Source organism: Pyrus communis, chromosome 1, assembly GCF_041283825.1.
Source record: "Pyrus communis isolate YQ-2024b chromosome 1, ASM4128382v1, whole genome shotgun sequence".
Lineage (NCBI taxonomy): Eukaryota > Viridiplantae > Streptophyta > Magnoliopsida > Rosales > Rosaceae > Pyrus > Pyrus communis.
Genome location: NC_142565.1, coordinates 21191556 through 21214280, shown reverse-complemented (window position 1 = coordinate 21214280; position 22725 = coordinate 21191556).

Sequence of the window (22725 nt, the reverse complement as noted above, 5' to 3'; positions counted from 1 at the left end):
GGAGAAGGAACCCTTGAAGCAAAACTGTTGTCGAAATCCCTTAAGGGTGGCCTTCGGCGTTGGATCTCCAAGTGTGTTGTAAATGAAGTTGGAGAGGCTAGGGTTGAATGGTTTCTGCAAATGGGAGAGAAAATGGACAGAGGTGGGGCGGCTAGGGTGTGGGAATGATGGAATAAAACCGAGAAGAAAAAGTTTCCTTTTGTGCCTAATTCGCTTGGTTTAAATAGGGGCTGGAAAGATGCATAAAAGGTAAGTGTTGATGGTGGTATAAAAGGCTAGAATCTGATTTAAAGGTATTTCTGAGAATGGCATTTGTTTTGAACTTTGTTTCCTTATTTTCCACCTCCAAATCAGAGTTTTCACTACTTTAAAATATGGCTGAGAGGATGACAAACAAGGTAAGTGTTTAAGGTGAGTTAAATGGCTCAAATCTGATGTAAATGGTATTTCCACATATGGCATGTGTTTTGAGCGTTTATTCCTTGTTTTCACAACTTGCAAATCAGGTTTACACCTTCTTGCCTTGTGTGGAACCACCAAATATGGCCGAATTGCACCACTTCCCTTCCACATCTTTTCCTGAAATTCCAGCAGCCAAATTAGTCCTAGATTCCTTATTTGGACTCCAAATTAACTCCCCAGAATCCTCTCCACGTTTGGAATAATGCTCAGCTACCAAAAGAAGTGTTTTTACTTCATTTGCCTTCCAATTGATCCTATTACACACTTGGCTGCACACTAACACCAAATAATGTAAAATGCAACCAGTTTAATTCAAAAACATCAGAAAGAAGCCAAATATGGAAGATATAAATGCATGCAATATGTGAGTTATCAGTCGGGTCAGCCCAATCAGGGGCGTGGTAATCAGGGTCGCGGTGTTCCGGCGAGCAGAGGTCACGGCAGACGGCAGCAGGGCCAGGGGCGTCTTCATAATATTTCCCTGCAGGATGCTCAGAACAACCCAGATCTGATTATGGGTACGTTAAACATTCTTGGTTATTTTGCTAGAGTCTTAATTGATTGTGGAGCTACGCATTCCGTGATTTCTCATACATTTGCTCAAGTGACGCAACCTCACCCCACACCTCTAGGGTACGATTTAGAGTTCGCTATGCCTAGAGGAGAGAGATGTGTTGTAGATTGTGTGTACCCAGGATGTCCAGTGATAGTTGAGGGTGTTTGATGTGAGAATTATACGCACACAAATTAAACCCTCTTTTTATCAATTGTAGTGAAGAATGTAAGTAGGGATCGTTCTGGACCGGGGATTAGGAGGGATTGTTAACCACTTGGATTTGACTCAAAAACGTAAAAACACAATATAAAACACCAAACTAGACTCAAAGAATGTAAAACTAAACTTTAAAACACCAAAACAAACCAAAAGACTCAAAACAGCACCAAAACACTCAAAACTGCCTTAAAAACACAATCTGGGCAGTTTTGAACACTAGACACAACTTGGACGAAAATTGGTTTTAACTTGACCTAAGACACTTAAAAACACAAACTAAAGTGATTTCTAACTACTATGACTCAACAAAGTAAAGGGGGATTGGTTTTGGACGAAATTAAAAACAAAACAAACTTTTTAAATTAGAACAGATTGTAAAAACGAATTTGATGGAATTGAATGGATGGGAAGCTAGCTAAGGGGTTCATCTCCACACATGTTATACTTGCATATAAAACGATTTCCAATTGCTTTTCAATAACCCATGAATTCTCAACGCCCAAGTTAATTAGGTTCGCTTAAATTAACCTTCAGATTTTCCTAACGTTATTGAATTGGATGATTGCATACGACAACCCAAAACATTCCCCACAAGTCCCCTACATGATTGCATAATAGAGATACAAGCAAGAATCATTAAGTTCTATGAAAACCATAAGCATTGACGAAGCACTTGTTACTATGATTGCATGAAACTTATGCCAAGAATTTACTTAACGCGATTGAGATCATCAACCTTTACTACTTGTGAATATAATTCCATAACGATTAGGTGAAATTTCCTTATATCCTAGCATCCAATTTATGCATGATAATTAAGCGTGCACTCTCAACCAACACACACAAATCAATGTAATTCACATAGATAAGTAAATTGAATTCACAACTTATGAAACGCAATTAGAAGTAATCAAATCATATCGCAAGCATAAACATGTATTTCGAATCCCCCCCTAGCCAAGGGGGGGTTTAGTTCCTCATACGCACAAAACAAAAAGAATTGAAATTAAACATTGAAATTAAAGGAAAAGAAACACCTAGAAATTCCAGCGACGCGAACTCGAATTGCATGAACTTCCGAGCTTCCTTCTCCTCCTCCTTGGTGCGGCAAAGGTCTAGGTTCAGGTTTAGGGCCTTAGGTGTATGGATGCATGGTTATGGAGGGATGTAGTAGTGTTTAGGGGAAGGGGATGGTGCGGCAAAGGTTAAAACTAAGGAGAAAAGTGTTTGGTGGCTGCGGCAAAGGTGTGGAGAGGGTTGGACGAATTTCTGGAATTAATGAATGTGTATGAGAGGTGGTGATCTGATCTAGGGGTTAATATGAGTATATATAGGCACTTAAAACCCTAGGGTAATCAGATATGGACTTGAATAACCCAAATCCACAAGGAAATAGGCTTAGAAATCAGAAATAGAAAGGGATAATGCTTCCTAGGTGCGGCAGGTAAGGAGATAAGGTGATAAGGCTTCTAGAATGCCTTGCAAGGCAAGGGAAATCAGCTTCCTAGAAGGGATAGGTGCGGCACTAAAGGATAGGGCAGATTAGGGCTTCTAGAAACCCTCTAATGCAAGGAAAACTCATGGCAAGGATGGATAAGGGTTCTAGAACAAGGATAAGGTTTCTAGAAACTGAATTAGGTGCTTAAATGTGTAATTGATTCCCCCTAATTAGCTAGGTTTAAGCCCCCACCTGATTTGGATAGGATAGAATAGGATAATGTTAGAGATAGGATAGGATAAGGTTTCTAGGATAGGATAAGATAAGGTTGGATAAGGTTCCTTGTTTCTTGCTTCTTCCTTATCTTCATTGTATTAGGACTTCTTCCACCAGATTTGTAGCCTTTCCTAACTCTTCTAGTCTTCAATTTCGTCCATCCTCTTTGCTCCATGGTTAAGCTATCCAATCCATGCCCAAAAATGCTCCAAATAGCCTCAAAATGCACTTTATTGCTTCCCTTGCCATTAGAACCTAAAAAGACACGAAAATACTTTAAAAGACTAAAACAACTATGAATTAATAACATAAATGCATGAAAACAAGCTAAGTAAGTCGACTAAATATGCTCCGATCAAATTCCCCCACACTTAGCTTTTGCTAGTCCTCGAGCAAAACAAAATGAAACAAAGTAAATAAACGAAGTAAAACGAGTAAAACACAACCTACACCTTCCAACAATCGCCTCAGGGATTTCCAATGCACATGACATGTTAAAAATCATCATTCCCACAGATTTTAGCCATCTTTACACTCGAGCACATGCTTAATCATGGTCACTATTCATTAGTTCACAAATAACCACTTAAAACATGATTTTGAATGTAGTAACATGCCTTAGAGAATTTCCTCAATTCCTTACTAGATATGCACTCAATTTTCACACAGATTTTCTGACTACGCACCCTATACTAGTTATATGTGAGAAGATTGATGTAAATATAAAAACGAATGCTCACATATATGTATAACAAAGAACGCAATTTCCGAAGTTAATAACATGTTTAGATATGATCTCATGAATGGAACGTTACTACTTAGATGCGAGAACCAGTGACACCATATTCTCGTACCAAATTCAAACTCCACATATTGAACACATAACATCAAGATAGAAGTTGAGGGTTGTAAGGAGGCTAAGGTATTGGCTAACAAAGAAAGGTAAGGATAAACAAAAGTTCTTAAAGCAATAGTAAGCAAAGTAATGAATTTGACACTTAAACTCTCTTCAAATAGCCGAAATCAATTTGTACACACAAGGGAAGATTCATGCAACATTTAGGGTCAAATTCACTCTTTTGGACCCTTCCTTCAACAACCAACACTTGTGAGTTCATTCTGACTTGTTTTTCAACTCCTTTTCCTTCTTTTGAACACTTTTCTATTTTCTTTTGATTTTCCACGAAAGTTTTTTTTTCTTTTTTTCTTTTCTTTTCTTTTCTTTTTCGTGCCCTATCATCTTCCCCCACACTCGTTTTCTGCCATAAATTGACCAAAGGAGTTCACCCTAAGTCGTGCTTTACTATCCTTTTAAGAACAAAGGTATGGAAAGTCCTAATCTAGGCTAGGTGAGGATAATGTGGCTAACAAAGAAAATAGGCTTTGAAAAGGCTCAAGAGGGTTAATCCTACAATACATATGAAAACGGGTAGGCTTTTTGGCTCTAGCTTGACTAACAACTTCATCTTATTGTATGTTATGCAATCAAAAACATGCTTTGAATGAATTGGTGATGCGAGAATTATACGCGCATAAATTAAACCCTCTTTTCGTCAAATTGTAGTATATATGTAAGTAGGGATCGTTCTGGACCGGGGATTAGGAGGGATTGTTAATCACTTGGATTTGACTCAAAAACGTAAAAACAAAGTTAAAAAGACTCAAAACTGCCTAAAAACACTAACTAGGCAGTTTCTGACCTTAAATCCAATGTTGGACGAATTTAAGATTATGGCTTGATTCAAATGTAAAAACACAATATAAAACACTAAACTAGACTCAAAGAATGTAAAACTAAACACTTAAAACACTAAAACAAACCAAAAGACTCAAAACAGCACCAAAACACTCAAAACTGCCTTAAAAACACAATCTGGGCAGTTTTGAGCATTTTGACTACTTTGGACGAATTTGGGAAATAAAATGAATCAAAACACTTACAAACATAAACTAAGACACTTTCTAACTAAATTGGACAATAAAGTAAAGGGAGATTTATGTTTTGATTAAACTAAATGACAGATTGTAAATTAAAGCATAAGGAAATGAAGTAAACACAAAATGAATGAATCAACAACTAATGAAAAGAGATAGCACAAATGGAGATGAAGCTAGAGATTCGATTTCACCATTGCTAAGCCAAGTCCATGCATGTTAAGTCAGATTATACTCATCCCTCTACTTATTTCTTGGGTTTGTTTCACTTAGATATGATCAGCCATATGATGTGTGGATTTGATCAAATGTCCCTAATCATGAACCTAATTGTGATGTGCAACTTTGGTTCCTAATCAAGAATTATATAGTGCATAAGAAACTTTCACAAAACCAAAGGGAACACTCGGCATGATGTTTGCAAAACATTCCCTTCATTCATTCACATATCCACCAAGATTATGCATGATGTGTGCTTTAATCTTGGCTAAACAACCTGTGGTTAATTCAAATGATGATCAAGCACTAAAATCAACACACTAAGTCACAATTAAATCGGAGAATGAAACAAGAAATAGATAGATTAAATGAGAATTCTGAATTAACTACATGGCAAACTTTGCAAGGCTACATCGAATCCCTAGAGGAGGATTAGTTACAATTCATGTTTGCAAAGGATTTAACATAATAATATAAAACATGAATGAACATAGAATTAATAAGAAGAAAGAACCCTTGAAGCAAAACTGATGTAGAATCAAAGAAACACCTAAACATTCCAACAACTCAAACTTGAATTGTATGAACGTTTAGGCCCTCTTATCTTCCTCTTCGTCGTAGCACAAGGTCTAAGGGATGTTGTTGGTGTGTTGAATGGATTGGGGAATTATGGAAATGGATGAGGAGTGGTGGAAATGGAAGGATGGTTTTTGGATTGTAAGGGAGAGCACGGCACAAGGGAAGTTTGATGTCTACATTCTGAAATGGAAGAGTGAATGAAATGTAATGGATGGACTTTGTGAAGAGCACGGCCCCAAGGGACCAATTTCTGTTGTGAATGAATTGTGAATGAATGAGAATGAATGAATGAGTATTTATAGGTGAAATGGGGGGAACATGACAGCTAGGTTGCATGTGCTAATGCTTGTGTGTGCATGTGAAATCTGCCAAGATGCATGTGATTAAAGGGTGGAATGAATGGAATGAAATCTGAAATGCATGTGAATTAAAACTAAAGTGAATGATTAGGGTGAGTGTGCATGTGCTTTGACAGCTAGGATGAATTAATTAAAGGAAGTGCATGTGATTGCAAAATGTGAATGATTATGAGTGTATGTGAGTGAATTAAAGGATGGAATGCATGTGAAATGAATGAAATGCAATCTGAAATGGGATAGGAGTGCACGGCATGGTTATGATGAATGCATGTGACTAATGATGAAGGAAATGCATGTGAGTGACAACTAGATATGTTGATGAATGCATGTGAATGCATGTGTAGATTTATGAAGATGCATGTGCAATGAAGTGGAATGATAGCTAGGTTGAATATGCATGTGAAATGGCTTCATTTCTGAAATGTTGAATGATTATTTGGTGAGGGGATGCACGGCATGGGTAGGAGAGATGATTATGGATGCATGTGTTGAAGTGGTGATGAATGTGGATTATGTGCAATGGATATAGGAAAGGTTTAAATGTCCTATAACTAAAGAGAACAAGGTTTCAACACTTTGGTCTTCAATTAAATCTTCAATTTCGTCCAACACTTTGGTGCCAAGCATAAGCTATCCATCCTTAGCCCAAAAGTGCTCCAAAAGTCTCCAAAATGCATCTTTTTGCTCCTTTAGCCCTTTGGACCTACAAACACACGAAAATAGCTTAAAGTACTAAAATAACTAAAGAAACATAACGTAAATGCACGAGAACAAGCCATTTAAGTCGCATGAATATGCTCCTATCAATTGGGCATGAGTTCTAGTGTTTGGAACTAAATGATGAAACGCCTTCTAAGTAGCAACCAAGCAAAGAATAATTAGATCATGCAACGACTTTTAGAAAACAACAATGCACAGATTATGAACTCTCCAAATAAACGTTTAGGCTCAAGTCTCACAAGGTTGTAGCGTTAGTTTGAGTTCCTTCCTTCAAGCATGTTACAAAAACTGATTTTTTTCTTTTATGATTGCATGAATTCATAAATTATAACCACAACCAAGCATAAACCAAAGCATAAATCAACTTCCAGCCATGTTTACAACATTCTTTAATAGTCATGTAATTTAAAACCAAATCCTCATCATTGTGTTGGAAGGTGACCTAAGACACAAACAAACACACAAAAACAACTTTAAAACAACTCTTTTTGGGTTTTTCAAAACTGTTTTGCAATTTTTTTGTAAATTTTCGGATTTGCTGATCAAAAGACATTAAAACACTCCAAAACACTCTAAAAACACTTAAAAACAGCAAGAAACAACATTAGAAGTTATGGTGGATAAAACCCTACGAATTTGCATCAAAACACTTTAGTTACCCCCCCACACTTAAATCAAACATTGTCCTCAATGTTTCAAGCATAGACTCACACAATTAACAAACAAACAAACAAAACAACAACTAAACAACCTAACATGGCAGAAACGAAATAGCAACAAAGAGAAGAGTTTAGGAACGCAAATCTGGAATTGGAGTGCTTTCTAGGTCTTCCTTTGTTGAATGCATGGGTTGCCTCCCAAGTAGCGCTTGCTTTAACGTCGTACAGCCGGACGAAGAACCCAATCACTCCAGATTGGAGCCCACGGCATCCAAGGGGGTGTCATCCACGATGTGCTCCACAAAGTTCTCATAGTATGGTTCAATGAATGGGAGGGGATAGTGATCCTCCCGGATTGTGGTGTTTTGGTTCCTAAAGTCCATGTAAATGCTCCCACCACCTTGAAATCGATTGGGTACCTGCACCAAAGAAGGTAACAACCTATTAGTTGAAATGGGAATTGGAATTGGGGTTGGAGACTTACAAATGATGCGATAATTATACGCACACAAACTAAACCCTATTTGTGACAATTGTAGTAATGATGTAAGTAGGGATCGTTCTAACCGGGGATTAACTAGGGATGCTAAACACTTGACTCAAATAAATAAAACTAACTTTTAAAACACTAAGACAAACTAAAAGACTCAAAACAAGTTCAAAAGACTCCAAATACTTAAAAACATAAAATAAGACAAATCAAATGATTAAGACTTAACAAAATAAGGGGGGGGGGAGTTTGATTTGACGAAAATTGAAATAACAAAACAAGTTAATAAACTAAGCAAATTGTAAAACGAATAAACGTAAATATGAATGTGATGAAAATATGGATGATGGAATAGCCAAGGGGTTCTTCTCCACACATGTTACACTTGCATACAAGATTGATTCTCAGTTGGTCTTTCGATAAATTATGAAACTCAATGCTCCAAGTTAATTAGGTCCGCTTAAATTACTTTCAGATTTCCCTAGATTCATTGGATTGAATGGAATACGCATTACAACCAAATTATTCTTAATCAAAGTCCCTAACTATGGAATACGCATGATAGAGACATTCAACCAAGATCATTAAGTTCAATGAAAATTATAAGTGTTGACGAGGCATTCGTTACTATGAAATACGCATGAAACTTATGCCAAGAATTCGTTTAACGTGATTGTTTATAAGCAACCTCCACTACTTGTGAATATAAGTTCGTAACTATTAGGTGAAACTCACTTATATTCTAGTGTCATATTCATGCATGAAAATTAAGCGTACACTCTCAATAAACATACATAAATAAGTTATCAATCAAACGGTTAAACGAATTGAATCCACAACTTATGAAATTCCAACGAAAGTAATCAATTCATATTGCAAGTATAAACATGTATTTTGAATCACCCCCTAGCTAAAGGGGGGTTTAGTTCCTCATAACTTTGAAATCAAAGAAACACCTAAACATTCCAACAACTCAATCTTGAATTGTATGAACGTTTAGGCACTCTTCTCTTCCATTACAAACCAAAGAGAATTGAATTTAAACATTGAAATCAAAGAAACACCTAAACATTCCAACAACTCAAACTTGAATTGTATGAACGTTTAGGCACTCTTCTCTTCCTCGTTGTTGTAGCACAAGGTCTAAGGTGAGTTTTGGGGGGATGAGGAGTGGTTGGAATGGTTGGAATGAAGAGAAAATATGCAGAAAATGAAGGGATATGCACGGCAAGAATGGAGGATTTTGTGTTGTGTGTTGTGTTGTGAAATGGAATGTAAAATGAGATGTGTTTAGGTAATGGGAATGCATGGGTATTTATAGGAGGAGTGGAGGTGTATATGGCTGTTTGTTTAAGGTGTTTGTGTGGAGGAATGATGGAAAAACAGCTAGGACAACATGTGAAAGCTGGAATTGCATGTGAAGATGCTGGAATTTTAATGTGAAGTGCACGGCATGGGTGTTTTGGTGCATGTGTTGGCTGTTTTGTTTGTTGGTTAAAGCTTGTGTTTGCATGTGAATGTTGTTAGGGTGAATGATGATGAATGGATGTGGATTAAAGAATGAATGGTGGTGTAATGATGAAGTGTGATGGCTGAAAATGGCAAGGGAAATGCATGTGTTTGCACGGCAAAGAGGGAATGTTGGTGTTTTTGTGTTGGTTTGAATGGTTTAATTAATGGGAGTGCATGTTTGAATGATTAAAGTGCATGTGGGTGAATATGTGGCTGATTTATGAAAGGAATGCATGTGTTGATGAAGTGGAATGACAACTAGGTTATGAGGGGAATGCATGTGATGCAAGGCAAGGTTTTAGAATGGGCTTAAAATAGGGTTGTTTTTGATGGAATGGATGGTTCTTTGCATGGCTATAAGGGAGAGAATAAGAGAGAATGGGCTAGGCCCTTTGTTGTATGTCCTAAATTGCATAAATGGCCTTCAATTTCGTCCATCCTTTTGGCTCCATGGATAAGCTATCCAATCCATGCCCAAAAATGCTCCAAATAGCCTCAAAATGCACTTTCTTGCTCCCTAAGCCCTTAGAACCTGAAAACACACAAAAGAAGCATAAAGAACTAAAATAACTAAAGAAACATAACGTAAATGTACGAGAACAAGCCATTTAAGTCGCATGAATATGCTCCTATCAAATACCCCCACACTTAGCTTTTGCTAGTCCTCGAGCAAAACAGAAAAACAAAACAAAACAACAAAAGAACACGAAACTAGACAAAACGAACAAAACACCACCTACACCTTCCAACAATCGTCTCACGGATTTCCAATGCATATGACAAGTTAAAAATCATTATTCCCACAGATTTTAGCCATCTTTACACTTAAGTACATTCTTAATCATAGTCACCACATACTAGTTCACAATTAAGCATTTAAAACACATTTCGAATGTAGTAACATGCCTTAGAGAATTTCCTCAATTCCTTACTAGAATGCACTCTATTTTCACACAGATTTTCTGACTACACACCCTACACTAGTTATATGTGAGAGATTGATGTAAACATGAAAGACTAGTATCTCACATATGTTATAACAAAGAAAGCATTTTCTGGATTTACGATAATGACATGAATATGATCTCATGAATGGAATGCTACTACTTAGAATGAGAACCAGTGATTCCATAAGCTCATATCAATTCCAAACTCCACATTTTGAAACACATAACACTCAAGATAGAAGTCAAAGGGTTGTAACGGGGCTAGGGTATTGGCTAACAATGAAAGGTGAAGGATAAACAAACATTCTTAAAGCAATAGTGAGCAAAGTATTGAATTAGGCACTTAGAATTCCCTTAGAGCGCGGAAAAACAACTTTTAGACTAATAGGGGAGATTCAAACAACTCTTATTTTTCTTTTCTTTTTCATATTTTTCAAATTTTTTTTTTTTTTTTTTCTTTTTTTTTTTTTTTTTTTTTTTTTTTTTTTTTTTTAGCCGTGCCTATGGCACAACAACTCTCATCAATAATCCTTCCCCCACACTTATTTTCTGCAACATATTAATCAAAAGGAATTCATTTTCCGTCATGCTTACTATGCTTTAAGAACAAAGGCATGGATGGTCCTATTCTAGGCTAGGTAAGGATAACATGGGTTAACAAAGAACATAGGCTAAACAAGGCTCAAAGGGGTTAAAACTTACAACAAATACGAAATATGGGAAGTAAGGCTATTTGGCTATGGTGGCAACTACACAACTTTATCTTGATATATGTTATGCAATTCAATGCTTTGAATGAAATGGATATAAGTTCTAGCATTTAGTTCTAGCATGATACAATTGCATTCTAAGTAGCAACCAAGCAAGGAATAATGAGATCATGCAACAACTTTAGGAAACAAAGAATCACAGAAAATAACTCTCCAAAGAAGGTAATGGCTCGAGTCTCACAGGGTCGTAGCGTTTGTTTGAGTTCCTTCCTTCAAGCATGTTACAAAAACGAATTTTTCTTTTATGATTGCATGTGAAGTCATATATTATAACCATAACCAAGCATATACCAAGAGTAAATCAAACTTTTCTCTATGTTTATAACTCTTTTTAACAGTCATGCAATTACAAACCAAATCCTTATCATTGTGTTGGAAGGTACCCTAAGACACAAACACACAAAAACGACTCAAAACACTCTTTTTAGGCTTTTCAAAACATATTTTTCAAAATTTTATGTGATTTTCGGAGTTATAAAAACAAAACATACTAAAACACTCTTAAACAACTTAAAAACACCTTAAAACAGTAAGGAACAACATTTGAAGTAATGGGTGATAAAATCCCACGAATTTGTATTAACAACATTAGTTACCCCCCCACACTTAAATCAAACATTGTCCTCAATGTTTTAAGCATAGATTCACACAAAACATAAGTAAACACACAAAAAGCACTTAAACATATTAAACATGGCAGAATGTAATTAACAAAGAGAAGAGTTTAGAGACGCAAATCTGGTTATAGAGTGTAAATTCCATCTTCTCCTTGGTAATTGCATTGAGGCTTTGATCTTTGTGATTCCACAGGCTTACTCTTGAACTGCGCTGCTCCCATCGTTGATTTTCCTTTGTGCTACTCTTGAACTGGGCAGCAGGCTTCTTTTGGTCTCCCCCGAAGGTCTGAGCTTACTCTTTTTGTCTGTTTCTTTGTTCAATCTCTCCAATTCGTATTGAAGAGGGTTAGATGATACTCAGCATATGCAGTTGTTGCTTGTCTCCACATGCTTCAATGTATCATTTTCACTTGCCTTACTCGCTCCCCTTTGCAGAAGTGGTCCCTTCTCTGGAAGTGTGTCAACCGTTGAAGATGACTACTCAAGAGCAACTCTAGGTAAGCAATCAGGAATGGATTCCAGGCAGCCGGTTCCAGAACAGAAGACTGACTCCAAGTGCCTCTGATTGCTTTCGTTTACTTTGCCATGCGAGTAATAACAAGGACAAAGAAAAGGACAGGGAAAGAGCATGATATGAGATACTTTTGCTTTAGACCTTGATGATATGAGATACCTTTGCTTTTGAAGAAACGGCGAATGAAGCAGCACATGTATTTGTTATGGTTGTCTCCACATGCTTCGATCGACCGTTTCCTTCTGCCTCATTTGTACTCCAGGTTTCTGGTATCTTCTTTGGGGGAGAAAAAATTGAGTATTTCAAGAGGCTTTGCTGGGAGTGCGCCCTCAGAGGTGAGGAAGAGTTGGGCATTTTCTTCAGGTCTGCCTTGCCATAAAAGATGAAGGTCGACATATATAGAGATAATAGCAAATGGTGGTACTGTTCTTTTACCCTTGTCGACAGACGTTTTGATCCCGCAAATCCGGCTTTTTGAAATAGCAGGCGCCTCTTCGATTTCGGAACGACGCCCCTTCGATTTCTGAGCAGGCGCCCCTTCGATTTCTGAACGACGCCCCTTCGCTTTCTGAACGACACGTGGTAGTGCAGATGCGGCTCCTCTTGACAAAGCTGCACGCGTTTTCTGAAAAGCAGAGAAAGCGTCGCCGGACTTTGCGCTTGTCGGCTAAAGATGTGTAGTTGCGATGATGGCCTCCACGTGTTTTCTGAAAAGAAGAAATCTTTTGACAAAGTTGAACACGTCTTCTGAAAAGCCGAGAAAGCGTCGCCAAAATTACGCCGGAAATTCCGGCTTTTTGAATCGGTGGACGCGTCGCCTTGGCTTTTTATAGAGCTATCGATCACCACAACAAACACAATCTGAAGATTTCCCATTCTTGAAAATCGACTCCGGCCCTTTGAAATTTAACTCCTTCCACCCCTTCTCTTTGAACACTTTTGAAAAATGGCAAACTCATCGAACCTTAGCTTAGAATTGAGTCTCAGCAGTCATGCGGGCGCGCCGCGTCAAGGTAACGTATGGCGCCCTTCTTTCTTATCTTCTAACGGTCCTCTTACAGGTGAAGACTCCGTGATGCAGGACGCCATAACAGCTACAATAGTAGCTAGGAACCTCCTCACTCCAAAAGATAGTAGGCTGCTGTCAGGACGGTCCGATGAGTTGGTCGTTCAAGAGTCCCTCGCACTTAGTGTTCAGTGTGCGAGCTCTGTGTCCAACATGGGCCAACGCTTGCTTGCCCGCTCCCGTCAGGTGGAATCATTGATGGCGGAGGTGGAAAGTCTTAAGCAGGAGATCAAACTGCTTAAGTACGAGAATAGAAGTTTGCATGTGCTTGCAAATAACTATTCGTCGGGCATGAAGAGGAAGCTTGATGAGCTGCAAGAATCCAATGGTCGAATGCAAAGTGACCGTCAAAGTGACCGTCAAAGGCTTGCGGCTTTCTTCCAGAGGCACATTTTTCCTGGCTCATCAAGTGTTCCACCAAGTGTTGAGGCCTCGAATGATCCATTTTCAACGTCTCCCGCTCCGATGCCTCCTGCTCAGATGCCTCCCGCCTCTAGAGTGGTGCCACGTAGTGGGGCTTTAAGCAAACGACCTTTGTGAAAGTTACAGCCTATTATTTGTTTAGCAGTGCCTATCAATAAATCAAACATTTTCTCAATGTTCCAATCATATTCTCACACAATTAACAAACAAACAAACAAAATAACAACTAAACAACCTAACATGGCAGAAACGAAAAAGCAACAAAGAGAAGAGTTTTAGGAATCTGGAATTGGAGTGCTTTCTAAGTCTTCCTTTGTTGAATGCATGGGTTGCCTCCAATCCGGTGGAACAATGATGGGTGCCGTGGTCAACAACTCCTTAAGTTGGTTGAATGATGTCGTGCACTCCTTGGTGAATTCAAACGTCACGTCTTTTTGTAGGAGACGGCAAAGAGGTTGTGCAACCTTCGAGAAATCCTTGATAAACCTACGATAGAATCCTGCATGGCCAAGAAAAGAACGAACCTCTCTAACCGAAGTTGGAGAGGGTAAGTGGCGCACAAGATCTATTTTCGATTTATCCACTTCAATTCCTCTTTCAGAAACAATATGCCCTAGAACTATGCCTTGTCTAACCATAAAGTGACATTTTTCCCAATTAAGCACAAGGTTAGTTTCTACACATCGTTTCAAAATTATTGTGAGATTTTCCAAACAACCATCAAATGAATCACCAAACACACTGAAATCATCCATAAATACCTCAATAATCTTTTCCACAAAATCTGAAAAGATACTTACCATACACCTTTGAAACGTGGCCGGAGCATTGCATAAACCAAAAGGCATGCGACGATAAGCAAAAGTACCAAAGGGGCACGTGAAAGTTGTCTTTTCTTGGTCATCCGGCGCTATGACAATCTGATTATATCCAGAATAACCATCAAGGAAACAATAAAAAGAATGACCGGCTAACCTTTCAAGCATTTGATCAATGAACGGCAAAGGGAAGTGATCCTTCCTTGTGGTGGCGTTGAGCTTCCTATAATCAATGCACACTCGCCAACCTGTTTGGATACGGGTTGGCACAAGCTCATTCTCGGCATTCTTCGCCACTGTCACTCCGGACTTCTTTGGAACACATTGCACCGGTGACACCCAACGACTATCAGAGATCGGATAAATCACTCCACAATCAAGAAGTTTGATAATCTCCTTTTTCACAACTTCCATCATTGGAGGGTTGAGACGGCGCTGAGCCTCTCGAGTTGGTTTAGCCCCCTCCTCTAGAAGTATGCGATGCATGCACGTAGTCGGGCTAATTCCCCTAATATCGGCCAAAGTCCACCCAATGGCCGTCTTGTGCTCTTTCAACACTCGGATCAACTTCTCCTCCTCTGTGGCGGTGAGTGATGAGGAGACAATGACGGGCAATGTCTCGTTGTCTCCCAGATAGACGTACTTTAAATGATCGGGCAACGGTTTAAGCTCAAGTACGGGTGCCTGAATCACTGAGGGTAACAACTTATTAGTGGAAACTGAAATTGAAATTGGGTTAGAAGGCTTACCATGGTGTTGAGGTAGTGACTCAAGGGCAGCCACTATCTCGGCCTCCTCCACACTTCTAGGTATGGCAAAACCAGATTTTTGCCCAATTCCTTGTGAAATTGTTGTTTCAAGTGTATCCCTCTCCAAACAATCGAGAAAATCCTGCGCCAAATCATCAATTATATCAATAGAAAAGCAAGAATGATCATCCTTAGGAAATTTAATACTTTCAGAAAGATTGAAATCAATGACTTCCCCATCAAATTCCATCGTTAAAGTTCCTTTAAACACATCTATCTTGGTGCGGGCTGTTTTCATGAAGGGCCTCCCTAATAGAATCAGCAATGGGGTGGAATGGGGTGAATCCTCCATGTCAAGCACGTAGAAATCCGCTGGAAAAATCAAGTTACCAACCTGTACCAAAACATCTTCCAAAACACCCTTTGGATATGCATTAGAACGATCGGCTAATTGAATTATCACACCATCATTTTTAAGCTCACCTAAGTTCATAGATGCATAAATAGAGTATGGCATAACATTAATCGAAGCCCCTAAGTCTAACATGCATTGTTCAAACTTAGTATTACCCATAACGCACGGAATTGTAAAACTACCCGGATCTTTGCATTTAGGGGGTAATTTCCTTTGTAACACAGCAGAGACATTTTCACTTACTTGAACCACCTCTTTGTTTGAAATCCTTCTCCTTGTTGTACAAAGTTCTTTTAAAAACTTAGCATACCTCGGGACTTGCTTAATCGCATCAAGGAGCGGGATATTGACTTGAACTTTCCGAAAGGTCTCTAGAATGTCCTTCTCAGCTTCTTCCTTTTTTGATTGCCTAAACCTGCCAGGAAAGGGCACATTTAGTGGAATAGAACTAGAAAAAGTTGAATTGGGACTTACCTTGGTGGTTTGGAACGGTTTAGGAGGACTAGATGAATTCGGCAAGGTTTGGTCATCCTTGGCTGTGGGCTTTGCTCCCCGTGCTTCTTCTTGCAGCAACTTGTCCTCCTCGTCTTGACTTGATTTGGATGTACTTGAGTCCGTTCCAACCTGTTTACCACTTCTCAACATGATGGCCTTAGCGGTTTCAAATCCTCCCTTCGGGTTCATAACGGTTGAACTAGGCAATGTGCCTTGTTCTCTAATTTGCCCCATAAACTCGGCAATTTGACCCATTTGCTTCTCCAAATTATCCACCCGTTTGTCTTGGATTTGTCTCTCCTTATTTTGAGTTTGTACTTCCTGCGTTAAAGTAGTAAGTAACTTAACAACTTGATCATTATCCAAAGACATACCTGAGGTTGTTGGGGCAGATTGCACTTGGTTTTGATTGGGGATGAATGGCTTTGTATAAAAGCCCGGTGGTTGCTGCCTAAATCCTCCTTGTTGTTGGGGTTGTTGAGGATCCCTGATGCGAGAATTATACGCACACAAATTAAACCCTCTTTTTATCAATTGTAGTGAAGAATGTAAGTAGGGATCGTTCTGGACCGGGGATTAGGAGGGATTGTTAATCACTTGGATTCGACTCAAAAACGTAAAAACACAATATAAAACACCAAACTAGACCCAAAGAATGCAAAACTAAAGTTTAAAACACTAAGAGAAACCAAAAGACTCAAAACAGCACCAAAACACTCAAAACTGCCTTAAAAACACAATCTGGGCAGTTTTGAGCACTTTGACTACTTTGGACGAAATTGGGTAATAAATTGATTCAAAACACTTAGAAACACAAACTAAGACACTTTCTAACTAAATTGGACACTAAAGTAAAGGGGGATTGAGGTTTTGACGAATTTGAAAACAAAACTTAAAACTTTGTAAAACGAACAGATTTTTAAACGAATTTGGATTTAATGAATGGAATGAAGGCTAGCTAAGGGGTTCATCTCCACACATGTTATACTTGCATATAAAACGATTTCCAATTGCTTTTCAATAACCCATGAATTCTCAACGCCCCAAGTTAATTAGGTTCGCTTAAATTAACCTTCAGATTTTCCTAACGTTATTGAATTGGATGATTGCATACGACAACCCAAAACATTCCCCACAAGTCCCCTACATGATTGCATAATAGAGATACAAGCAAGAATCATTAAGTTCTATGAAAACCATAAGCATTGACGAAGCACTTGTTACTATGATTGCATGAAACTTATGCCAAGAATTTACTTAACGCGATTGAGATCATCAACCTTTACTACTTGTGAATATAATTCCATAACGATTAGGTGAAATTTCCTTATATCCTAGCATCCAATTTATGCATGATAATTAAGCGTGCACTCTCAACCAACACACATAAATCAATGTAATTCACATAGATAAGTAAATTGAATTCACAACTTATGAAACGCAATTAGAAGTAATCAAATCATATCGCAAGCATAAACATGTATTTCGAATCCCCCCCTAGCCAAGGGGGGGGTTTAGTTCCTCATACGCACAAAACAAAGAGAATTGAAATTAAACATTGAATTCAAAGGAAAAGAAACACCTAGAAATTCCAGCGACGTGATAGAAGCATATTTATGCGCCTTAGTTAGCTAGTTCTTATGCATTTATGTTGTGTTTTCTTACTTAATTTAGTGTTTAAAGTCATTTTCGTGTGTTTATAGGTTCATATGGCTAAGGATGCAAAAGGATGCCTTTCGGAGCCTTTTGGAGCAAATTAGAGATTGGAATGGATTGCATATGCTTAAAGCCAAGTAGATGGACGAAATTGAAGACCAAAGGAATGAAAATGAAGAACAAAGAGTTCACATTCATCACCAACACAACCATGCATCCACACTTTCTTTCTCCATCATTGCCGTGCAAAACACCATCATTGCAGCCACATGCACTTGTTCCCCTTTCATCATTCCCTTTATTCTTTCATCATTCCATCCACTCATTCATCAAACCACTCCCATCCATTTCATCATTGCAAACATTCAAACAAACACCACACAATGCCGTGGCTCCTATCCCATTTCCAGATTTCCCCTTTGCATTTCCCCTTCATAAATCAGCCACATGCACTTTAATCATTCAATCACACCAACAAACATTCAATCTCCAACCTTTCACATGCATTCCATCTTTTAATTTAATCACATGCACATTCACCTTGCCTTTGCAGAAAATCCACTTCATAACACATGCATCTTGGCAGATTTCACATGCACTCATGCACATTCACCTTAATCATTCACATAGCTTTAATCCACATGCATTTCCACCTAGATTTCCACCTCACAACCACCAGAAATCAACCAAAACCGTGCATTCCCTTTCATTTCTGTCAAAGCACATGCATTTCCACCCTTTAATCACATGCACAAACAGCCACATGCATCTCCCATCACCATTTCAGCTTTCTGATAGAAGCATATTTAGGCGACTTACTTAGCATGTTTTCGTGCATTTATATTGTTAATTCATAGTTGTTTTAGTCGTTTAAGCCATTTTCGTGTGTTTTTAGGTTCATATGGCTAAGGAAGCAAAAAGATGCATTTTGGAGCATTTTGGAGCAAAATTGGACTTGGAATGGATAGCTTATGTTTGGAGCAAAAGGAATGGACGAAATTGAAGGATTCCTAATCCATTGCAGCCACATGCATTCACATGCATAAATCAGCCACATGCATCTCCCATCACCATATCAGATTTCCATCATATTCACATGCATTCCATCCTTTAAAACATTGCACATGCACTCCCTTTAATTAATTAAGCCACATGCACTCCCATCCATTTCATCATTGCAGCCAACACATGCTTTCACATGCATTTTCAGATTGTCCCCTTGCACATGCAGCCACATATTCATTGCACATGCAATTCCAACCCACATGCATCCTTTAATCATTCAAACATGCAGCCACATTCCCTCCTAGCTGTCATGTTCCCCCCATTTCACCTATAAATACACACTCATTCATACACATTTCATTCATACACTCTTCCATATTCCAGAAATTCGTCAAAACCTCTCCACACCCTCATTGCAGCCACCAAAACACTTTTCTCCTCCATTGCAGCCACTCCAACCACTCCCCAAACCATTCACACCATCAAACTATCCTTAGACCTTGTGCTACAACGAAGAGGAAGAGAAGAGTGCCTAAACGTTCATACAATTCAAGTTTGAGTTGTTGGAATGTTTAGGTGTTTCTTTGATTTCAATGTTTAATTTCAATACTCTTTGTTTTGTACGTATGAGGAATGGATGATAAGAGGGCTTAAACGTTCATACAATTCAAGTTTGAGTTGTTGGAATGTTTAGGTGTTTCTTTGATTCTCTTTGTTTTGTACCATGAGGAACTAAACCCCCCTTGGCTAGGGGGGAATTCGAAATATATGTTTATGCTTGCATTTTGATTTGATTACTTCTAATTGCGTTTCATAAGTTGTGGATTCAATTTGTTTAACCGTTTGATTGATAACTTATTTATGTATGTTTATTGAGAATGCGCGCTTAATTTTCATGCATGAATATGACGCTAGAATATAAGTGAGTTTCACCTAATAGTTACGAACTTATATTCACAAGTAGTGGAGGTTGCTTATAAACAATCGCGTTAAACAAATTCTTGGCATAAGTTTCATGCAATCATAGTAACGAATGCCTCGTCAACACTTATAATTTTCATAGAGCGTAATGATTCTTGCTTGTACCTCTTCTATGCATTCATGTTGAGGACTTGTGGGGAATGTTTTGAATTGTCGCATGCATCATCCAATTCAATAACGTTAGGAAGATTTGAAGGTTAATTAGTGCATCACGGTTAACTTGGGGTGTTGAGTATCATAGTTTATTGAAATGCAATTGGAAATCATTTTATTATGCAAGTATAACATGTATGGAGATGAACCCCTTAGCTAGCCTTCATTCCATTCAATTCTATCACACATTCACATTTACATTTTGCTTTTACTTACAATCTGTTCGTTTAGTTTAAATTCGTCAAAACCTAACCCCCCCTTTACTTTCTTGTTCTTTAGTGTTTAGACTTTGTTTAGTTTATGTTTTAAAGTGTTTTGATTCAATTTATTTCCCAAAATTCGTCCAAATTCACCAAAGTGCTCAAAACTGCCCAGAAAGTGATTTTAAGGCTGTTTTGAGTGTTTTGGGTGATGTTTGAGTCTTTTGGTTTGTTTTAGTGTTTTAAAGTTTGGGAATGTGGGTTAACAATGAATAAAGGCTAAACAAAGCTCAACGGGGTTAAAACTTACAACAAATACGAAAAATGGGAAGTAAGGCTATTTGGCTATGGTGGCAACTACACAACTTCATCTTGATATATGTTATGCAATTCAATGTCATGCTTTGAATGAAACGGATATAAGTTCTAGCATTTAGTTCTATCATGATACAATTGCATTCTAAGTAGCAACCAAGCAAGGAATAATGAGATCATGCAACAACTTTAGAAAACAAAGAATCACAGAAAATAACTCTCCAAAGAAAGTAATGGCTCGAGTCTCACAGGGATGTAGCGTTATTATGAGTTTCTTCCTTCAAGCATGTTACAAAAACGAATTTTTCTTTTATGATTGCATGTGAAGTCATATATTATAACCATAACCAAGCATATACCAAGAGTAAATCAAACTTTTCTCCATGTTTATAACTCTTTTTAACAGTCATGCAATTACAAACCAAATCCTTATCATTGTGTTGGAAGGTACCCTAAGACACAAACACACAAAAACGACTCAAAACACTCTTTTTAGGCTTTTCAAAACATGTTTTTCAAATTTTTATGTGATTTTCGGAGTTATAAAACAAAACACACTAAAAACACTCTAAAACAACTTAAAAACACCTTAAAACAGCAAGGAACAACATTTGAAGTTATGGGTGATAAAATCCCACGAATTTGCATTAACAACATTAGTTACCCCCCCACACTTAAATCAAACATTGTCCTCAATGTTTTAAGCATAGATTCACACAAAACATAAGTTAACACACAAAAAGCATTTAAACATACTAAACATGGCAGAATGTAATTAACAAAGAGAAGAGTTTAGGGACGCAAATCTGGTTATGGAGTGTAAATTCCCTCTTCTCCTTGGTGATTGCATTGAGGCTTTGATCTTTGTGATTCCACAGGCTTACTCTTGAACTGGTTTCCGCCCATCGTTGATTTTCCTTTGTGCTACTTCTTGAACTGATCAGCATGATGGTTCTTTTGGTCTCCCCCGAAGGTCTGAGCTTACCCCTTTGGTCTGTTTCTTTGTTCAATCTTTCCAATTCGTATTGAAAAGGGTTGGAGGATAACTCAGCCTAAGTTTGTCTCCACATGCTTCAATGTATCATTTTCACTTGCCTTACTCGCTCCCCTTTGCAGAAGTGGTCCCTTCTCTGGAAGTGTATCAACCGTTGAAGATGACTACTCGAGAGCAACGCTAGGTAAGCAATCAGGAATAGATTCCAGGCAGTTGGCTCCAGATCGGAAGACTGACTCCAAGTGCCGGCTGATTGCTTCTTTTACTTTGCCATGCGAGTAAGAACAAGGACAAAGAAAAAGACAGGGAAAGAGCATGATATGAGATACTTTTGCTTTTGACCTTGATGATATGAGATACCTTTGCTTTTGAAGAAGCGGTGAATGAATCAGCACACTTCAATCCGCCATTTCCTCCTGGGTCATCTGTACTCCAGGCATCTGGTATCATCTTTGGGGAAGAAGAAAGAATTGAGTATTTTGAAAGGCTTTGCTGGGAGTGCGCCCTCAGAGGTGAGGGAGAGTTGGGCATTTTCTTCAGGTTTGCCTTGCCATAAAAGACGAAGGTCGACATATATAGAAATAATATCAAGTGGTGGTACTGTTTTTTTACCCTTGTCGACAAACGTCTTGATCCCGCAAATCCGGCTTTTTGAAATAGTGGCGCCCCTTCGATTTCTGAACGACGCCTCTTCGATTTCTGAGCGGGCCCCCCTTCTCTTTCTGAACGACACGTGGTAGTGCAGATGCGGCTTCTTTTGACAAAGCTGCACGCGTTTTCTGAAAAGCAGAGAAAGCGTCGCCGAACTTTGCGCTTGTCGGCTAAAGACGTGTAGTTGCGATGATGGCCTCCACGTGTTTTCAGCTTTGTCAGAAATCTTTTGACAAAGTTGAACGCGTCTTCTGAAAAGCCGAGAAAGCGTTGCCAAAATTACGCCGGAAATTCCGGCTTTTTGAATCGGTGGACGCGTCACCTTGGCTTTTTTATTGAGCTATCGATCACCACAACAAACACACTCTGAAGATTTCCCATTCTTGAAAATCGACTCCGGCCCTTTGAAATTTAACTCCATCCCTTTTCTTTGAACACTTTTGAAAAATGGCAAACTCATCGAACCTTAGCTTGGAATTGAGCCTTAGCAGTGATACGGGCGCGCCGCGTCAAGGTAACGTATGGCGCCCTT